The sequence below is a fragment of the Carcharodon carcharias genome, chromosome 1, assembly GCF_017639515.1.
Source record: "Carcharodon carcharias isolate sCarCar2 chromosome 1, sCarCar2.pri, whole genome shotgun sequence".
In the NCBI taxonomy this organism is placed as follows: domain Eukaryota; kingdom Metazoa; phylum Chordata; class Chondrichthyes; order Lamniformes; family Lamnidae; genus Carcharodon; species Carcharodon carcharias.
In genome coordinates this window covers 199407593-199423650 of record NC_054467.1, presented here as the reverse complement: position 1 = coordinate 199423650, position 16058 = coordinate 199407593, and the positions used below count along the sequence as shown (strand labels likewise).

The window sequence follows — 16058 nt, the reverse complement described above, 5'->3', positions numbered from 1 at the left end:
CTCATGGTGGTATTCACATTGAATAAGAGATATGTAATTGCATTGTGGACCTGACAAGTCCAGACAACAGCCCTCCCTCTTGGTCTTCCCATAGCCATTGGCAAATGAAGTCAGTGTTGAAAAAACAATCAGCTGAAAAAAATCTACTAGCAGGAATAGTTATTACAGGGGCATTGCCTAAAATACCTAGTAATAGCGTTGGCACTGGTGGATTGTGTAAAATTTGAGACTGCATCTTAAATCATGTATGTACGATTCATGGCAAATGTGTCTCTGAGAATTTCTTTTAGTGGCATGTGAATGGGAATCAGTATGGAAGCTCTCCGGTGGCTGGAGTAATTCCTAGCACAAAGGAAGATGGTTGTGGTTGTTGGAGGGCAATCATATCAGCCCCAGGACATCACTGCAGGAGTTTCTCATGGTAGTGTCCTAGGCCCAACCACTTTCAGCTGCTTCATCAATGACCTTTCCTCCATCATAAGGTAAGAAGTGAAGGGGGATATTTACTGATGATTACATAATGTTCAGTACCATTTGCAACTCCTCAGATACTGAAGCAATCTGTGTCCATATGCAGCAAGACCTGGACAACATTCGGGCTTGGGCTGCTAAGTGGCAAGTAAGATTTGTGCCACACAATGCCAGACAATAACTGTCTCCACCAGGAAAGAAGCTAACCATCTCCTCATGTCATTCAATGCATTACCTACACTGAATTCTCTCCTATCAAATTCCTGGAGGTTATCATTGACCAAAAACTGAGCTGGACAGTCATATAAATACTGTGGCTACAAAAACAGATCAGAGGCTGGGAATTCTGCAGCAAATAACTCACCTCTTGACTCTCCAAAGCCTGCCTACCATCTACAAGGCACAAGTAAGGAGTGTGATGGAATACTTTCCACTTGTATGGATGAGAGCAGCTACAACAACACTCAAGAAGCTTGACACTATCCAGGCCAAAGCAGCCTGCTTGACTGGCACCCCATCCACCACTCTAAACATTCAGTCCCTCCACCACTAACGCACATTGGCAGCAGGGTGTATATCTACAAGATACATTGCAGCAACTTGCCAAGACTCCTTTGATAGCACCTTCCAAATGCATGACCTCTACCACCTAGAAGGACAAGGGCAGCAAATGCATGGGGATACCATCACTTGCAAGCTCCCCTTCAAGCCACACACAGAATCTTAATGGCACAGGAGGCCACCATTCGTCCCATTGTGTCTGCACCAGCTCTCCAAATGATCACTTTTACCTAGTGCCATTGCCCTGCCTTTACCCCGGACCCCTGCACATTGTTTCTATTCAAATAATCATCTAATGCCATCTTGAATGCCTCGATTGAACCTACCTACACCACACTTGCAGGCAATGCACTCCAGACCCAAACCACTCGTTGTGTGAAAAAGTTTTTTCTCACATCATATTTGCTTCTTTTGCAAATCACTTTAAATCTGTGCCCTCTCATTCTTGATCCTTTTATGAGTGGGAACAGCTTCTCCCTATCTGTCCAGCTCCCTCATGATTTTGAACATCTCTATCAAATCTCCTCTTAGCCGCCTTCTCTCCAAGGAGAACAGTCCCAGCCTCTCTAATCTATCTTCGTAGCTGAAGTTTCTCATCCCTGGAACCATTCTTGTAAACCTGTCATCTAATGCCCTCTTGACTTGGAACGATATTGCTGTCCCTTCTGTCGCTGGGTCAAAATCCTGGAACTCCTTCCCTAACTGCACTGTGGGTGTGCCACGGTTCAAGAAGATGACTCATCACAACCGTCTCAAGGGCAATTAGGGATGGGCAATAACTGCTGGCCTAGACAACGTTCACATTCCATGAAAGAATAAAAAAACTCCAATAACCATTTCACTGTATCACTCATGTTGTCTCCACATATATGTTGTTCTGTGATTTTAAAATTGTCATCCTTGTACATAAATTCCTTCATGACCTCACCTTGTTCCACCTCTGTAAACTCTTTCTGTCAGCCCTACAACCCTCCAAGAACATTGCATTCCTCTAATTCTGCCCTTTTGTGCATCCCCAATTCTCATCATTCCACCATTGGTGGTTATGCCTTCAGCTGCCTAGGCTCTAAGCTCTGGAATTCCCTCCATAAACCTCTTGAGCTCTAATTCCTATAAAATGCTCCTTAAAACCCACCTCTTTCACCGTGTTTTTGGTTACCTGACCTAATATCATCTTATGTGGCTAAGTGTCAAATATATTTGAAAGCACTTAGTCCTGTGAAGTGCCTTGGGATATTTTACCATGTCAAATATGCTGTATAAATATATATTGTTGTTTTTGTGACGTTCAGCCATGAAAAAGTCAGATCCACTAAATTGAGAATAAATGGCAAAATTTAATCAGAACGATTGAGAGGTTGTTTTAACAACTAATTCATTTTAAATAGGAGCTTTAATGTAAAAAAATGTCCTGAGGTGCTTCACAAAGGTGTAATCAGACAAAAATGTACATTGAACCAAAGAAGAAGATTGTAGCAGGTGTGACCAAATGCTTGGTCAAAGACTTGGGCTGGAAGGAGGGTCTCAAAGAAGGAAGGAAGGTGGGGTTTTGGAGGAGTAATTTCAGAGGGTGGGATTTAAATAGCTGAAGGCATGTAAGCCAAAGTGTGAGTCAATGGAGGAAGGATACAAAAGTCCAGAATCTGAGGAACTGAGTTATGGAGAAATCGTAGGACTACGGAGATAAAGGGCAGGATATTGAGGTCAGCGTGCGGGGACGCGGGGCCTGCTCACCAACTTGTAAAATGACGTGGGATGACATCGGGCGGAACAGATGAGAGTGGATCATTCTTTGCCTTGGGTCTGAAGACTATAGGTTCAGGCCTCATTCCAGAGACTTGTGCTCATAATCCAGGCTGATACTTCAGGGCACTGCTGTGGGAGTGCTGTGGTACTGGAAATGTTAAAACTACCTTCAGATGTAGATGTAAGAGATGCCATGGCACTTTTCAGAGAAGCATAGGGTAGCTTTTCTGACATGCTGACCAATATTTATCCTTTGGCTTTACTTACATAGATTAGCTGGTCATTTCCCTCATTATCATTTATGGGACCTTTTTGTGTGTAAATTGGTGCCATGCTTCCCTATATTACAACAGAAGCTACACATCAAAAAGCATTTCTTTGGCTGTGCAGTACTTTGGGACATTGAAAGAAGCTATATTAATGCAAGTTTTTTCTTCATTTCCCAATGTTTAAATGGAGGAAACTGTAACTCATCCAAAATGCTCATCCAACAAGCAGTTTGAAAGCACTGATGCAGTGGAAAGGTCGTGAGGGATCGTGGAAAAGTTGAGCTAGCTGTTTTCCATGTACATATGGAAGCAGAACCAATGTCTTAGAGACGAGAGTAGAGGAATCATCGACACACAAGATGAGGGGATTATCAAGGATGAATGGATTGTACTGGATTCATTATTTGGAATAGGCAGAATAAATCAGAGTTAACTGCTTCTGACTTTTATCAATAACTGTCTCAAAAGTTTGGGTCCAGCTATGCTGCCCACCATAATTGAATAGTCATTTAAGCCCATGTCTAAAGGTCAATCACACATGAAGAATAACCACTTGTAAAAATAAAGGGAATACCCTGTTCCTGGTCTTTTGGAGAAGGAGAGACAAAGGGAGAAAATTGAAGGGGGAAAATGTAGCTTTCTAACAGCACTGTGGGTGTACCCACACCACATGGTCTGCAGGGGTTCAAGAAGGCAGCTCACCACCACCTTCTCAAAAGCAACTAGGGATAGGCAATAAATGCTGGCCCAGCCAGCGAAGCCCACACCCCGTGAATGAATGAAAAAAAGTACCTTTTTTTTAGCAATGCTAGCCACCGAAGGCATATGCCCTTAATACAGCATAATCAAAGATTTCTGTTCAAGGATTCTGTGCAAGATTTTCTTCACAGAATTTCTTCTACTGGTACTACTGACTTTTCCTATGGATGCTGAAGCTTTTGGGATTAACTCTCTGGATTTGCATTAGGCCAATTCACTTTCTGCATTAGCGTTATTATCTTTAATATACTACTTTGTTTTGCTATTAATATTTAATTTTTCACTAATCCATTATATTATGAATACTGTAACTCTGGCAGTCTTCTATGAAAATGACATATTTTTAAATATTGTTCCACTTTATTAACCTTCTACTGACAACTGTTGTACCTCACCCTGTTCCATCCCTCTTGCCTCTCCTTCAAAACTCCTTGTTGGCTACTGCTCCTGGAAAAAAAAGGTATCAATACTATGCAAAATAAAGCTAATGATAACAATGTATTTGATTAAACTATAGGATCTTGATGTTACGTAGTAAAATCAGGAATAATGGTCACACAAGGCATATACTGTGGAGAATATAGGGAGGGTATTCCCAGACACAATGGATAGCCCAGGCAGAACAAACATGGGGCTGGATTTTATGCTTCCTCACCGCTGGGTTTGAAGGTGGTGATGGGGAGGGAGAACAGGTAAAATCCAGCAGGCGGCTTGCCCACCACTTCTACTGGCAGGGAGGGGATGTGGGTGGTGGGGGGGTTGGTGAGAGAGGTGTAGGGCAGCCTGTCTGTTGTTGGTCCAATTGAGGCCCAATTAATGACCACTTAAGGGCCTCATTCTGCTGCCACTGGTATTTTATCTGCAGCAAGGTGAGGCCACACTAGCTGCGTGGGCTGGTGAGGGGGTGGGGGTGGGGTGGGTGGTATTAGGGGTGGAGGGGTGGTGGTGTCATTCACTGGGAGTCCACTGGGCCCATCGGAGGTGCCCTGCCCTTTGATCCACCCCCCCGGCTTCTTGAACCTGCCTCACCCCACCAACACTCACCACCTCCAACACCCAACACTCACCATCCCCCACCCCAGCCCACCCCAGCCCTCACTGAGACTCCCAATCTTGGACTTACTTGTCAGTCCACGCTCCTTGGCTCTGGGGACTGCTTGTAGGCCCAGCAGTGGCCACTGCTTCTGGCTAGCGCTGCTGTGACTACAGAGCTGCCAGCTAGTGCAGTTGGCTGGCAGCTGTCTAAGGTGGGACTTTCTCCTGAGAAAGTGGTGGCAGTCTCACCTTAAAACTCCCAGTGTTAAATGGCTGTGGGGCACCTGTCAGGATCATGGGTGAGCTTTCCCCTTTCCCTCGACGTTTTAGCAAGGGGTTGCAGTGGGGACCAATGGGGCTTTGTAAAATTCAGGTCACAGACAAATTGGGCTGATTACAGGGCATGCCTGCAAAAGGTCACTCTACCCTTTTCCATTTAGACCTTAAGACATAGGAGCAGAAATTAGGCCAATTGGCCTATTGAGTCTGCTCTGCCATTCAATCATGGCTGATAAATTTCTCAACCCCATTCTCCCGCCTTCTACCCGTAACGTTTGATCCCCTTACCAATCAAGAACCTATCTATCTCGGTCTTAAATACACTCAATGACCTGGCCTCCACAGCCTTCTGTGGCAATGAATTCAATAGATTCACCACTCTCTGGCTGAAGAAGTTTCTCCTCATCTCTGTTCTAAAAGGTCTTCCCTTTACTCTGAGGCTGTGCCCTTGGGTCCTAGTCTCTCCTATTAATGGAAACATCTTCCCCACGTCCACTCTATCCAGGCCTTTCAGTATTCTGTAAGTTTCAATCAGATCCTTCTAAACTCCATCGAGTATAGACCCAAAGTCCTCAAACATTCCTCATATGTTAAGCCTTTCATTCCTGGGATCATTCTCGTGAACCTCCTCTGGACCCTCTCCAGGGCCAGAACATCCTTCCTGAAGTACGGGGCCCAAAATTGCTCACAATATTTTAAATGTGGTCTGACCAGAGCCTTATAAAGCCTCAGCAGCACACCTCTGCATTTATATTCTAGTCCTCTCGAAATAAATGCCTACAGTGCATTTGCCTTCCTAACTACCGACTCAACCTGCAAGTTAACCTTAAGAGAATCCTGGACTAGGACTCCCAAGTCCCTTTGCACTCCAGATTTCTGAATTCTCTCCCCATTTAGAAAATAGTTCATGCCTCTATTCTTCCTACCAAAGTGCATGACCTCACACTTCCCCACGTTGTATTCCATCTGCCACTTCTTTGCCCATTCTCCTAACCTGTCCAAATCCTTCTGCAGCCTCCCTGCCTCCTCAATACTACCTGTCCCTCCACCTATCTTTGTGTCATCTGCAAACTTAGCCAGGATGCCCTCAGTTCCTTCACCTAGATCATTAATGTATAAAGTGAAATGTTGTGGTCCCAACACTGACCCCTGCGGAACTCCACTAGTCACCGGCCGTCATCCTGAGAAGGACCCCCTTATCCCCACTCTCTGTCTACTGCCAGACAGCCAATCTTCTATCCATGCTAGTACCTTACCTCTAACACCATGGGCTCTTATCTTACTGAGCAGCCTCCTGTGTGGCACCTTGTCAAAGGCCTTCTAGAAGTCCAAGTAGATAACATCCATTGGCTCTCCTTTGTCTAACCTACTCGTTACCGCCTCAAAGAATTCTAACAGATTTGACATCAGGCATGACCTCCCCTTGATGAAACCATGCTGATTTTGCCTGATTTTACCATGCACTTCCAAGTATTCTGAAATCTCATCCTTAATAATGGACTCTAAAATCTTACCAGTGACCGAGGTCAGGCTAATCGGCTTGTAATTTCCCTTCTTAAACAGGGGGGTTACATTAGCGATTTTCCAGTGCTCTAAAGTAACAATTGAAAATGAGATGGGCACCTCAGCAGGTGAGTGCACCGACCCAGATGATTCCACATCCTCCTCCCCCCACCCCTGCCACCACCACTGAAATGTTCAGATCTCTTTAAAAAAAATATAAGTTTTTGAAGGAAGTAAATGAATATCTGAAAATGCACACCATTATCGATCATGTCCAAGATTTAGACCTGGTGATCCTATATACAAAGCAATTTTTAAAACTGTAGAGTTTTTGATATTTAGCTGACAAAGCTAAACAGAATTTTTCTTAATTCACACACCCTAAACACTTATGGTCATGCACATATTGGACAACATGGTGCATGAACCAATAACTTACCTATTCATTTAGTGCATTTCGAATAGAGAACAGAGAGTTCCTTTCCCAGTATCAACAGAATTCAAGTCAGAAAATTGTTGAGGCCCAAGCTGTGTCAATATTGAAGGTTAGATTGAATAGGTGAATGATAGGGTTGGAAGGATGTGGGAAATGCATGGGTAAATGTGATTAGTACTATTTGATTGCTAAGAGGATAAATGTCAACATGGATTGGTTGGCTGAATGGCCTGTTTGTGTTGCCATTTCTATTTAGAAGTAAGTGCAAGGCAGTCATGAACATCCTTGTCCCTAAAATAGAGAATGTACACTTAGCTTTCTCTGCTGCCCCACCCGTCTCCATTCCTTAGGCCCACCAAACCAAACTCCCCCACAGCATCCAGCCCAACTCAATTCGAAATCCCTGTACTTCTCTAGTTTCTATGCACTCTTACCAATATTGACTCCAAGCTTATTTCATCCATACTTGCCCTTCGCTCACTATGATCAGTTACTTTTGCCAACTAGTGCTAGTGATACCAGACTAGTTTTGCAAATAGGCCTCCGTCAGACCCTTTATTGTTTGCATGTACAAAGTCTTTTTCAGGCACAAACCCAGGACATTTTTTTTTTTGCCTTTATTAATATAGCAGCTCTTCTGGTGCGGAATGTGTATGTTGATGCTTTGGTGTCAGTTTCATATCAGCAAAACCAAGTTCAATGTCATCATTTTTGGTAGATCAATCAAAATGTGTCAGACATGATATATGTAGCTTTTTGACCCCATTTTATAATGTTTTCACCCTTTTCCCCCTTTCTGCTACCTTTTCTGAAACAGGTTGGTCGTTGCTTACAAACTCCTGAGTAGAGAGCTAGCAATGACAGGTCACTTCTGCCTAAAGACTGATAGTCACTTACGAACAGGGAGATAACTCTCAACTCTTTCTACTTGTTATAAACACAAACTGTGGGAAGAGTTGCATTAATAGCGCTAGAGTTTTCTTTTCACCAGGTAGGACTTGTTCCAGCGTTCTGCTCTTTTGATTAAGGTTTGAAAATTTAATTTCTGTGAATGATAGATATATTTTTCTATCTGATAAATTTATTTGTATCAAGTTGATTTTCCAAAGTGAAATTGTCATTGTGCAAGAATAATTGGCGTCTGCTTTGATAACTTTAGCTTTCTAAGAATAAGATTAAATAAAGTATTGCATTTTTTCTTGTACAGAAGCGTATTTAAAAAGTTCATAACAAAAACAGAATTACCTGGAAAAACTCAGCAAGTCTGGCAGCATCGGCGGAGAAGAAAAGAGTTGACATTTTGAGTCCTCATGAGGACTCGAAACGTCAACTCTTTTCTTCTCCGCCGATGCTGCCAGACCTGCTGAGTTTTTCCAGGTAATTCTGTTTTTGTTTTGGATTTCCAGCATCCGCAGTTTTTTGTTTTTATTTAAAAAGTTCATGTTTATCCTGACTTGCAATACATGGATCATGCTTCAGTTTTATTCCAGAGTGGTTTCTACATCATTGGAAATATGAAAACAATTGGGTACCTGCAAGGTTACACATGATTGCTTTGTTTAAAAATATCAATCTCCACTTTTATTTTTTAGCTGTTGATATTCCTCATGGGTGAAATTTCAATTACCAGCAAGTAAGGTGTGAAATGGAAAATGTTGCTGTGCCATCTGGTGCTGGGGATTTATGTATTCCCCACCCTTCTCTCAAATACCAAATGTGAGGAATTCATGGATCTCCACATTCCAATCCTCTATTGTGCTCCTTCCTTCTTCTTATCTCCCACCTCCCACTAAATTCCCTTCTAATCTAATGCTGAACCTTAACTTTCTGCAGGTTATCCCTCATCTCCTTTGCCCTCTCTAAGCTCACCTTGTTCATGAGATCCACCACCTGCTCTGTTGATTCCCCACCCTTTCCTTTTTATACTCAACAATGTCAGATGGGAATGATCCTTTATTTGCAAAACTAGTCTGGTATCATCAGCACTTGTTGGCATAAGCATCTGATCGTAGTGAGCAAAGGGCAAGTATTGATGAAATAAGCTTGGAGTCAGTATTGGTAAGAGTGCTTAGAAACTAGAGAAGTACAGGGATTTTGAATAGAAATTGGGTTGGATGCTGTGGGGAAGTTTGGTTTGGTGGGCCTAAGGAATGGAGAGGGGTGGGGCAACAGAGAAAGCTAAGTGTACGTTCTCTATTTTTGGGGACAAGGATGTCCATGACTGCTTTGCGCTTACTTCTAAGGAGGTAGGGCTCCTGTTCAGAACTCCCATGCTAGATGACATTATCAATGATACCCTCTCCTAGGGTAGTGCTCCTTTCCCTGTCATTCCCCTACTTTAAAATCCCTGCTCCATTTCTAAATTCCCATTCCTCTCTTGAATGTGTCATTATCTCCCAGCTCTGTGACCATCTCTGTTAAAATTCCCTTTTGAAACCCTTCTAGAGGATTCCTCAGAATCTCTTGCAAGCGGTAAGGGAGCACATTACATCACTGAAGTTTTCCATTCTGTGCTACAGTCTATGTTTGCCACCAGAGTGTTACCTCCTCCTCCCCACTTTCACCTAAAGGAACATTCCTTCAATCCGCTATCCATTTGGCAGTGTGGCAACACACCAATGCTCTGTTCCTACATGAACTAATTGAAACATATAAAATTCTTGAGGGCTTTGACTGGGTAGACACAAAGAAAACTATTTCCCTAGCTGGGGAATCTAGAGCATGGGTCACAGTCTCAGAATAGGAGGTCAGCCGTTTAGGACTGAGAAGAGGACAAATTTCTTCACTCAAAGGGTTGTGACTCTTTGGAATTCTCTACCTCAAAGAGCTTTGGATGCACAATCTGCTGAGTATATTCAAGACAGAAGTTGACAGATCTTTGGGGACTTCATCTTCCCACCCTAACTGTGTGGAGTTGAGGTAGAAGATCATTTGTGATCTTGTTGAATGGTGGAGCAGACTCGAAGAGCCAAATGTCCTACCCCTGCCCCAATTTCTTAAGTTCTTAACATGCCAATAATCATCAGTCCGCAGTAAATAGATGCAACCTTTCCTTGCCTCCAAAGTGTGATGTCTATGCATATGCTGTTTTAATAGAGAAGTCCAAAGTGAACAGAAACCAACCCACTTTTTCTTAAAACGATACTTTCCCTCGGGACCTACACTTGCCTTTCTTTCATCCGTTCCAGGACATTTCCTAGGTGTAACTTAAATTATGAAAGATTGTTGGTTGTTTGTTCTCTACAAGATGGTCATGGGATTGAGGTCGCCTTTCTCCCTCTAACATAGCAAAACTTCCCAAGATTCTTCATAGAATCCTAGAATCTTAAAGCACACAAAGGGGCCTTTTGACTCGTCATGTTGGTACTTTGAAAAGCTGCCCCATTTTGCCCCACCCTTCAGCTCTTTCCTTATAACCCTGCAAATTAGTGCACTTCAGGTACGTGGTAATTGATTTTTGAAATTTTCTGTGGAATTTGCTTCCACCACACTTGCAACGAGTACATTCCAGATCTCAACAATCCTCTAGGTAAAAAAAACACAGCTGTGTAGCAGTTTGTTCAGATGTTAGGCTAGCTGACCAAAAGCTTAGTCAAAGATACAGGTTTCAAGGAGTGTCTTAAGAAGGGAGAGATGGAAACTTTAGGGAGAAAATTCCAGAGTGTAAGGCCTAGATAGCTGAAGGTCACTAATAGTGGAGCAAAGGAAGTGGACGATTCACAGGAGGTCAGAACTTGTTTAATGTAAAATTGAGATGCTGATGGTACCATCAGGTAGTGAAAACAAGGGTCATAGGTAAATAGGACTTGTTGCAAGTTAAGATATGGGAAGTAGAGTTTTAGATGACCTCAGGTTTACTGAGGGTGGAAGATGGGAGATTCAAATAGTTGAGACTGGATCAAATCTCATCAGCAAATTTTAATTATATTGTGTTTCTCTACAGTACTTCCTATTTTAAGTTGCCCGCAATTGGTCTTGCTCACGTATAGATTTGAAGCAATGGGGGTTTTAATCCTGAATCCCATTGCAATTCCCTTCAACACTTCCCACAATCTGACCTCAGTCTGTGTGGTCTACTCTAGGGAACACAGTGCCAATGAATTTATTAGAAAAATATCAGCTGAAGAATTTACTGTATATAAATCATACATATATTACAAAGAATAATGACTTGCTAAGGTGCATGCAGTTCTGCACTAGGTTTGGTGCAGCTGCCTGTTTGTATTCTGGCTGCAAATCAACTTACAACTATGAGTGCCTTTTATACTGAACACCATTCTCTACATGTTTTACTTTTATTGCATTAACTTTCATTACAAGATCAGGAACTGCCTTTGTAATGACTTAATTTGGGTGAGGCCTTAAGCAAAATAAATATTTGAAACCATAAGAAACTTTACACATCTTTGAGGTCGGTGCCAAAGCATTGGTAAATTGACCAGTGGGAAATTTTATTTGGATTGTTTAACTTTAAAATGTGTAGTCAGAATCAAAGAATCACAGTGCAGAAGAGGCGCTTCGGCCCATCGAGTCTGTACCGATATGTGAGAAATACCTGACTTATCTGCCTACCTAATCTCATTTACCAACACTTGGTCCATAGCCTTGAATGTTATGATATGCCAAGAGCTCATCCAGGTACTTTTTAAAGGATGTGAGGCAACCCACCTCCAGCACCCTCCCAGGCAGCGCATTCCAGACAGTCACCACCGTCTGGGTAAAAATGTTTTTCCTCACATCCCCCCTAAACCTCCTGCCCCTCACTTTGAACTTGAGTCTCCTCGTGACTGACCCTTTAACTAAGGGGAACAGCTGCTCCCTATCCACCCTGTCCATGCCCCTCATAATCTTGTACACCTCGATCATGTCGCCCCTCAGTCTTCTCTGCTCCAACGAAAACAACCCAAGTCTATTCAACCTCTCTTCATAACTTAAATGTTTCATCCCAGGCAACATCTTGGTGAATCTCCTCTGCACCCCCTCCAGTGCAATCACATCCTTCCTATAATGTGGCGACCAGAACTGCACACAGTACTCCAGCTGTGGCCTCACTAAGGTTCCATACAACTCCAATATGACCTCCCTACTTTTGTAATCTATGCCTCGATTGATAAAGGCAAGTGTCCCAAATGCCTTTTTACCACCCCACTAACATGCCCCTCCGCCTTCAGAGATCTATGGACACACACCAAGGTCCCTTTGTTCCTCAGAACCTCCTAATGTCATGCTGTTCATTGAATACTTGCTTGTCAAATTACTCCTTCCAAAGTGTATCACCTCACACTTTTCAGGATGAAATTCCATCTGCCACTTATCTGCCCATTTGACCATCCCGTAGCCCAAGACACTCAACCTCACTGTTAACCAGCCGTCCAATCTTTGTGTCATCCGCAAATTTATTAATCTTACTCCCCACATAGTCATCAATATCGTTTACATAAATGACGAATAATAGGGGACCCAGCACAGATCCCTGTGGTACGCCACTGGACACTGGCTTCCAGTCACTAAAACAACCTTCTGTCATCACCCTCTGTCTCCTACAACTAGTCCAATTTTGAATCCACCTTATCAAATTACCTTGTGTCCCATGTGCATTTGCCTTCTTTATAAGTTTCCCATGTGGGACCTTATTAAAGGCTTTGCTGAAATCCATATAAACTACATCAGCTGCACTACCCTCATCTACATACCTGGTAACCTCCTCAAACAATTCAATCAAATTTGTTAAGCATGACTTCCCTCTGACAAAGCCATGCTGACTATCCCTGATCAAACCTTGCCTCTCCAAGTGGAGATAGATTCGCTCCTTCAGAATTTTCTCCAATTGTTTCACTGGTCTGTAGTTCCCTGGCTTATCGCTACAACCCTTCTTAAATAGCAGAACCACATTAGCTGTTCTGCAGTCCTCTGGCACCTCTCCCGTGGCCAGAGAGGAATTAAAAATTTGGGTCAGAGCCCCTGCGATCTCCTCCCTTGCCTCCCTCAGCAGTCTGGGACACAAATCATCCGGACCTGGAGATTTGTCCACTTTTAAGCCTGCCAACACCTTCAATGCCTTGTCACTCCCTATATCAATTTGCTCAAGAACCTTGCAGTCCCTCTCCCTGAGTTCCATACCTTCATCCTCATTCTCTTGGGTGAACATGGATGTGAAGTATTTGTTCAACATTCTACCAATGTCCTATGGCTCCACCCATACATTGCCCCCTTGGTCCCTAATGGGCCCTACTCTTTCCCTGGTTATCCTCTTCCCATTGATATACTTATAGAATATCTTGGGATTTTCCCTACTTTTACCAGCCAGAGCTTTCTCATATCCCCTCTCTGCTCTCCGAATTGCTTTCTTAAGCTTCACCCTGCACTTTCTGTACTCCACTAATGCCTCCGCTTATTTGCTCCCTTAATACCTACTAAAAGCCTCTCTTTTCCTTGTCGTATCCTGAATATCTCTGGTCATCCATGGTTCCCTGGGCTTGTTACTCCTTCCTATCACACTAGAGGGAACATGTTGAGCCTGTACCTTCCCCATTTCCTTTTTGAACTCCCCCCACTGCTCTTCTGTAGATTTCCCCACAAGTAGATGTTCCCAGTCTACCTTGGCCGGATCCTGCCAAAATCCGCTCTCCCCAATCCAAAACATTTTTTTGCAACTTGTCTATTTCTTTGTCCATAACAAACTTAAACTGTACCAAGTTGTGGTCGCTATCACTAAAATGCTCCCCTACCACCACCTCGGCCACCTTGGCTTCATTCCCCAGAATTAGGTCCAGCACTGCGCCATCCCTCTACATATTGACTTAAAAAGTTCTCCTGTACGCATTTCAAGAAATCCACTCCATCCAAGTCAGGGCTGAAAGATGAAATAAATGCTAAAAATCTAATCAAAAAAGCCATGTATGGCTTCAAGATAAAGTAAAATTCAGTTTCACATCAATGTAGCCTCATTTTTAAAAATTTGTTTATGAGGTGTGAGCGTTACTGGCTGGGCCAGCATTTATTGCCCATCCCTAGTTGCCTTGAAAAGGTGGTGCTGAGCTGCCTTCTAGAATTGCTGCAGTCCATGTGGTGTAGATACACCCACAGTGCTGTTAGGGAGGGAGTTCCAGGAATTTGATCCAGCGACAGTGAAGGAACGGCAATATATTTCCAGCTATGCCTGTCTCTTTATGGGGTATGTGGAACATTCCTTGTTGCAGTCCTACTCCGGCCCCCTTCCACAACTCTTTCTCCGGTACATCGATGATTACTTCGGTGCCGCTTCATGCTCTCGTCAGGACTTGGAAAAATTTATTAATTTTGCTTCCAATCTCCACCCCTCCATCATTTTCACGTGGTCCATCTCTGACACTTCCCTTCCCTTCCTTGACCTCTCTGTCTCAATCTCTGGTGATAGACTGTCCACCAATATCCATTACAAACCCACCGACTCCCACAGCTATCTCGACTACAGCTCCTCACACCCCGCTTCCTGTAAGGACTCCATCCCATTCTCTCAGTTCCTTCGCCTCCGTCGCATCTGTTCCGATGACGCTACATTCAAAAACAGTTCCTCTGACATGTCCTCCTTCTTCCTTAACCGAGGTTTTCCACCCACGGTCGTTGACAGGGCCCTCAACCGTGTCCGGCCCATCTCCCGCGCATCCGCCCTCACGCCTTCTCCTCCCTCCCAGAAACATGATAGGGTCCCCCTTGTCCTCACTTATCACCCCACCAGCCTCCGCATTCAAAGGATCATCCTCCGCCATTTCCGCCAACTCCAGCATGATGCCACCACCAAACACATCTTCCCTTCACCCCCCTTATCGGCATTCCGTAGGGATCGCTCCCTCCGGGACACCCTGGTCCACTCCTCCATCACCCCCTACTCCTCAACCCCCTCCTATGGCACAACCCCATGCCCACGCAAAAGATGCAACACATGCCCCTTCACTTCCTCTCTCCTCACCATCCAAGGACCCAAACACTCCTTTCAAGTGAAGCAGCATTTCACTTGCATTTCCCCCAACTTAGTCTACTGCATTCGTTGCTCCCAATGTGGTCTCCTCTACATTGGAGAGACCAAACGTAAACTGGGCGACCGCTTTGCAGAACACCTGCGGTCTGTCCGCAAGAATGACCCAAACCTCCCTGTCGCTTGCCATTTTAACACTCCACCCTGCTCTCTTGCCCACATGTCTATCCTTGGCTTGCTGCATTGTTCCAGTGAAGCCCAACGCAAACTGGAGGAACAACACCTCATCTTCCGACTAGAGACTTTACAGCCTTCCAGACTGAATATTGAATTCAACAACTTTAGGTCGTGAGCTCCCTCCCCCATCCCCACCCCCTTTCTGTTTCCCCCTTCCTTTTTTTTCCAATAACTTATAAAGATTTTCCTTTTCCCACCTATTTCCATTATAAAAAAAACCCCACTAGAGCTATACCTTGAGTGCCCTACCATCCATTCTTAATTAGCACATTCGTTTAGATAATATCACCAACTTTAACTTTAACACCTATGTGTTCTATTGTACTATTGTCGTTGACATCTTTTGATGATCTGCTTCTATCACTGCTTGTTTGTCCCTACAACCACACTCCCCCCACCCCCCCTCCACCTCTCTGTCTCTCTATCTCTCCGCCCCCCACACACACACCTTAAACCAGCTTATATTTCAGCTCTTTCCTGGACTCGAACTCAAGTTCTGTCGAAGGGTCATGAGGACTCGAAACGTCAACTCTTTTCTTCTCCGCCGATGCTGCCAGACCTGCTGAGTTTTTCCAGGTAATTCTGTTTTTGTTTAATATATTTCCAAGTCAGGATGGCGAGTGGCTTGGAGGGGAACTTCCAGGTGGTCGTGCTCCCATCTATCTGCTGCCCTTGTCCTTCTAGATGGTAGTGGTTGTGGGTTTGGAAGGTGCTGTCTAAGGACGCTTGGTGAGTTCCTGCAGTGCATCTTGTAGATGGTACACACTGCTGCTACTGTGCGTCGGTGATGGAGGGAGTGAATATTTGT

General features: G+C 43.9%; 1 protein-coding gene across 2 annotated transcripts in view; it reads left to right on the top strand.

Moving 5' to 3' along the window:
- Positions 1-16058, top strand: part of pdzd2 (PDZ domain containing 2) — a 648685-nt gene that overhangs the window by 68811 nt on the left and 563816 nt on the right. The window contains exon 1 of one of the 2 annotated variants that reach the window (XM_041183071.1): positions 7990-8050. The exons of the other annotated variant lie outside the window; for it this stretch is intronic. The gene's annotated coding sequence lies outside the window, so the exon portion shown is untranslated. Of the gene's footprint in view, positions 1-7989; positions 8051-16058 lie in introns of those variants that run through there. 2 annotated transcript variants of the gene reach the window in all.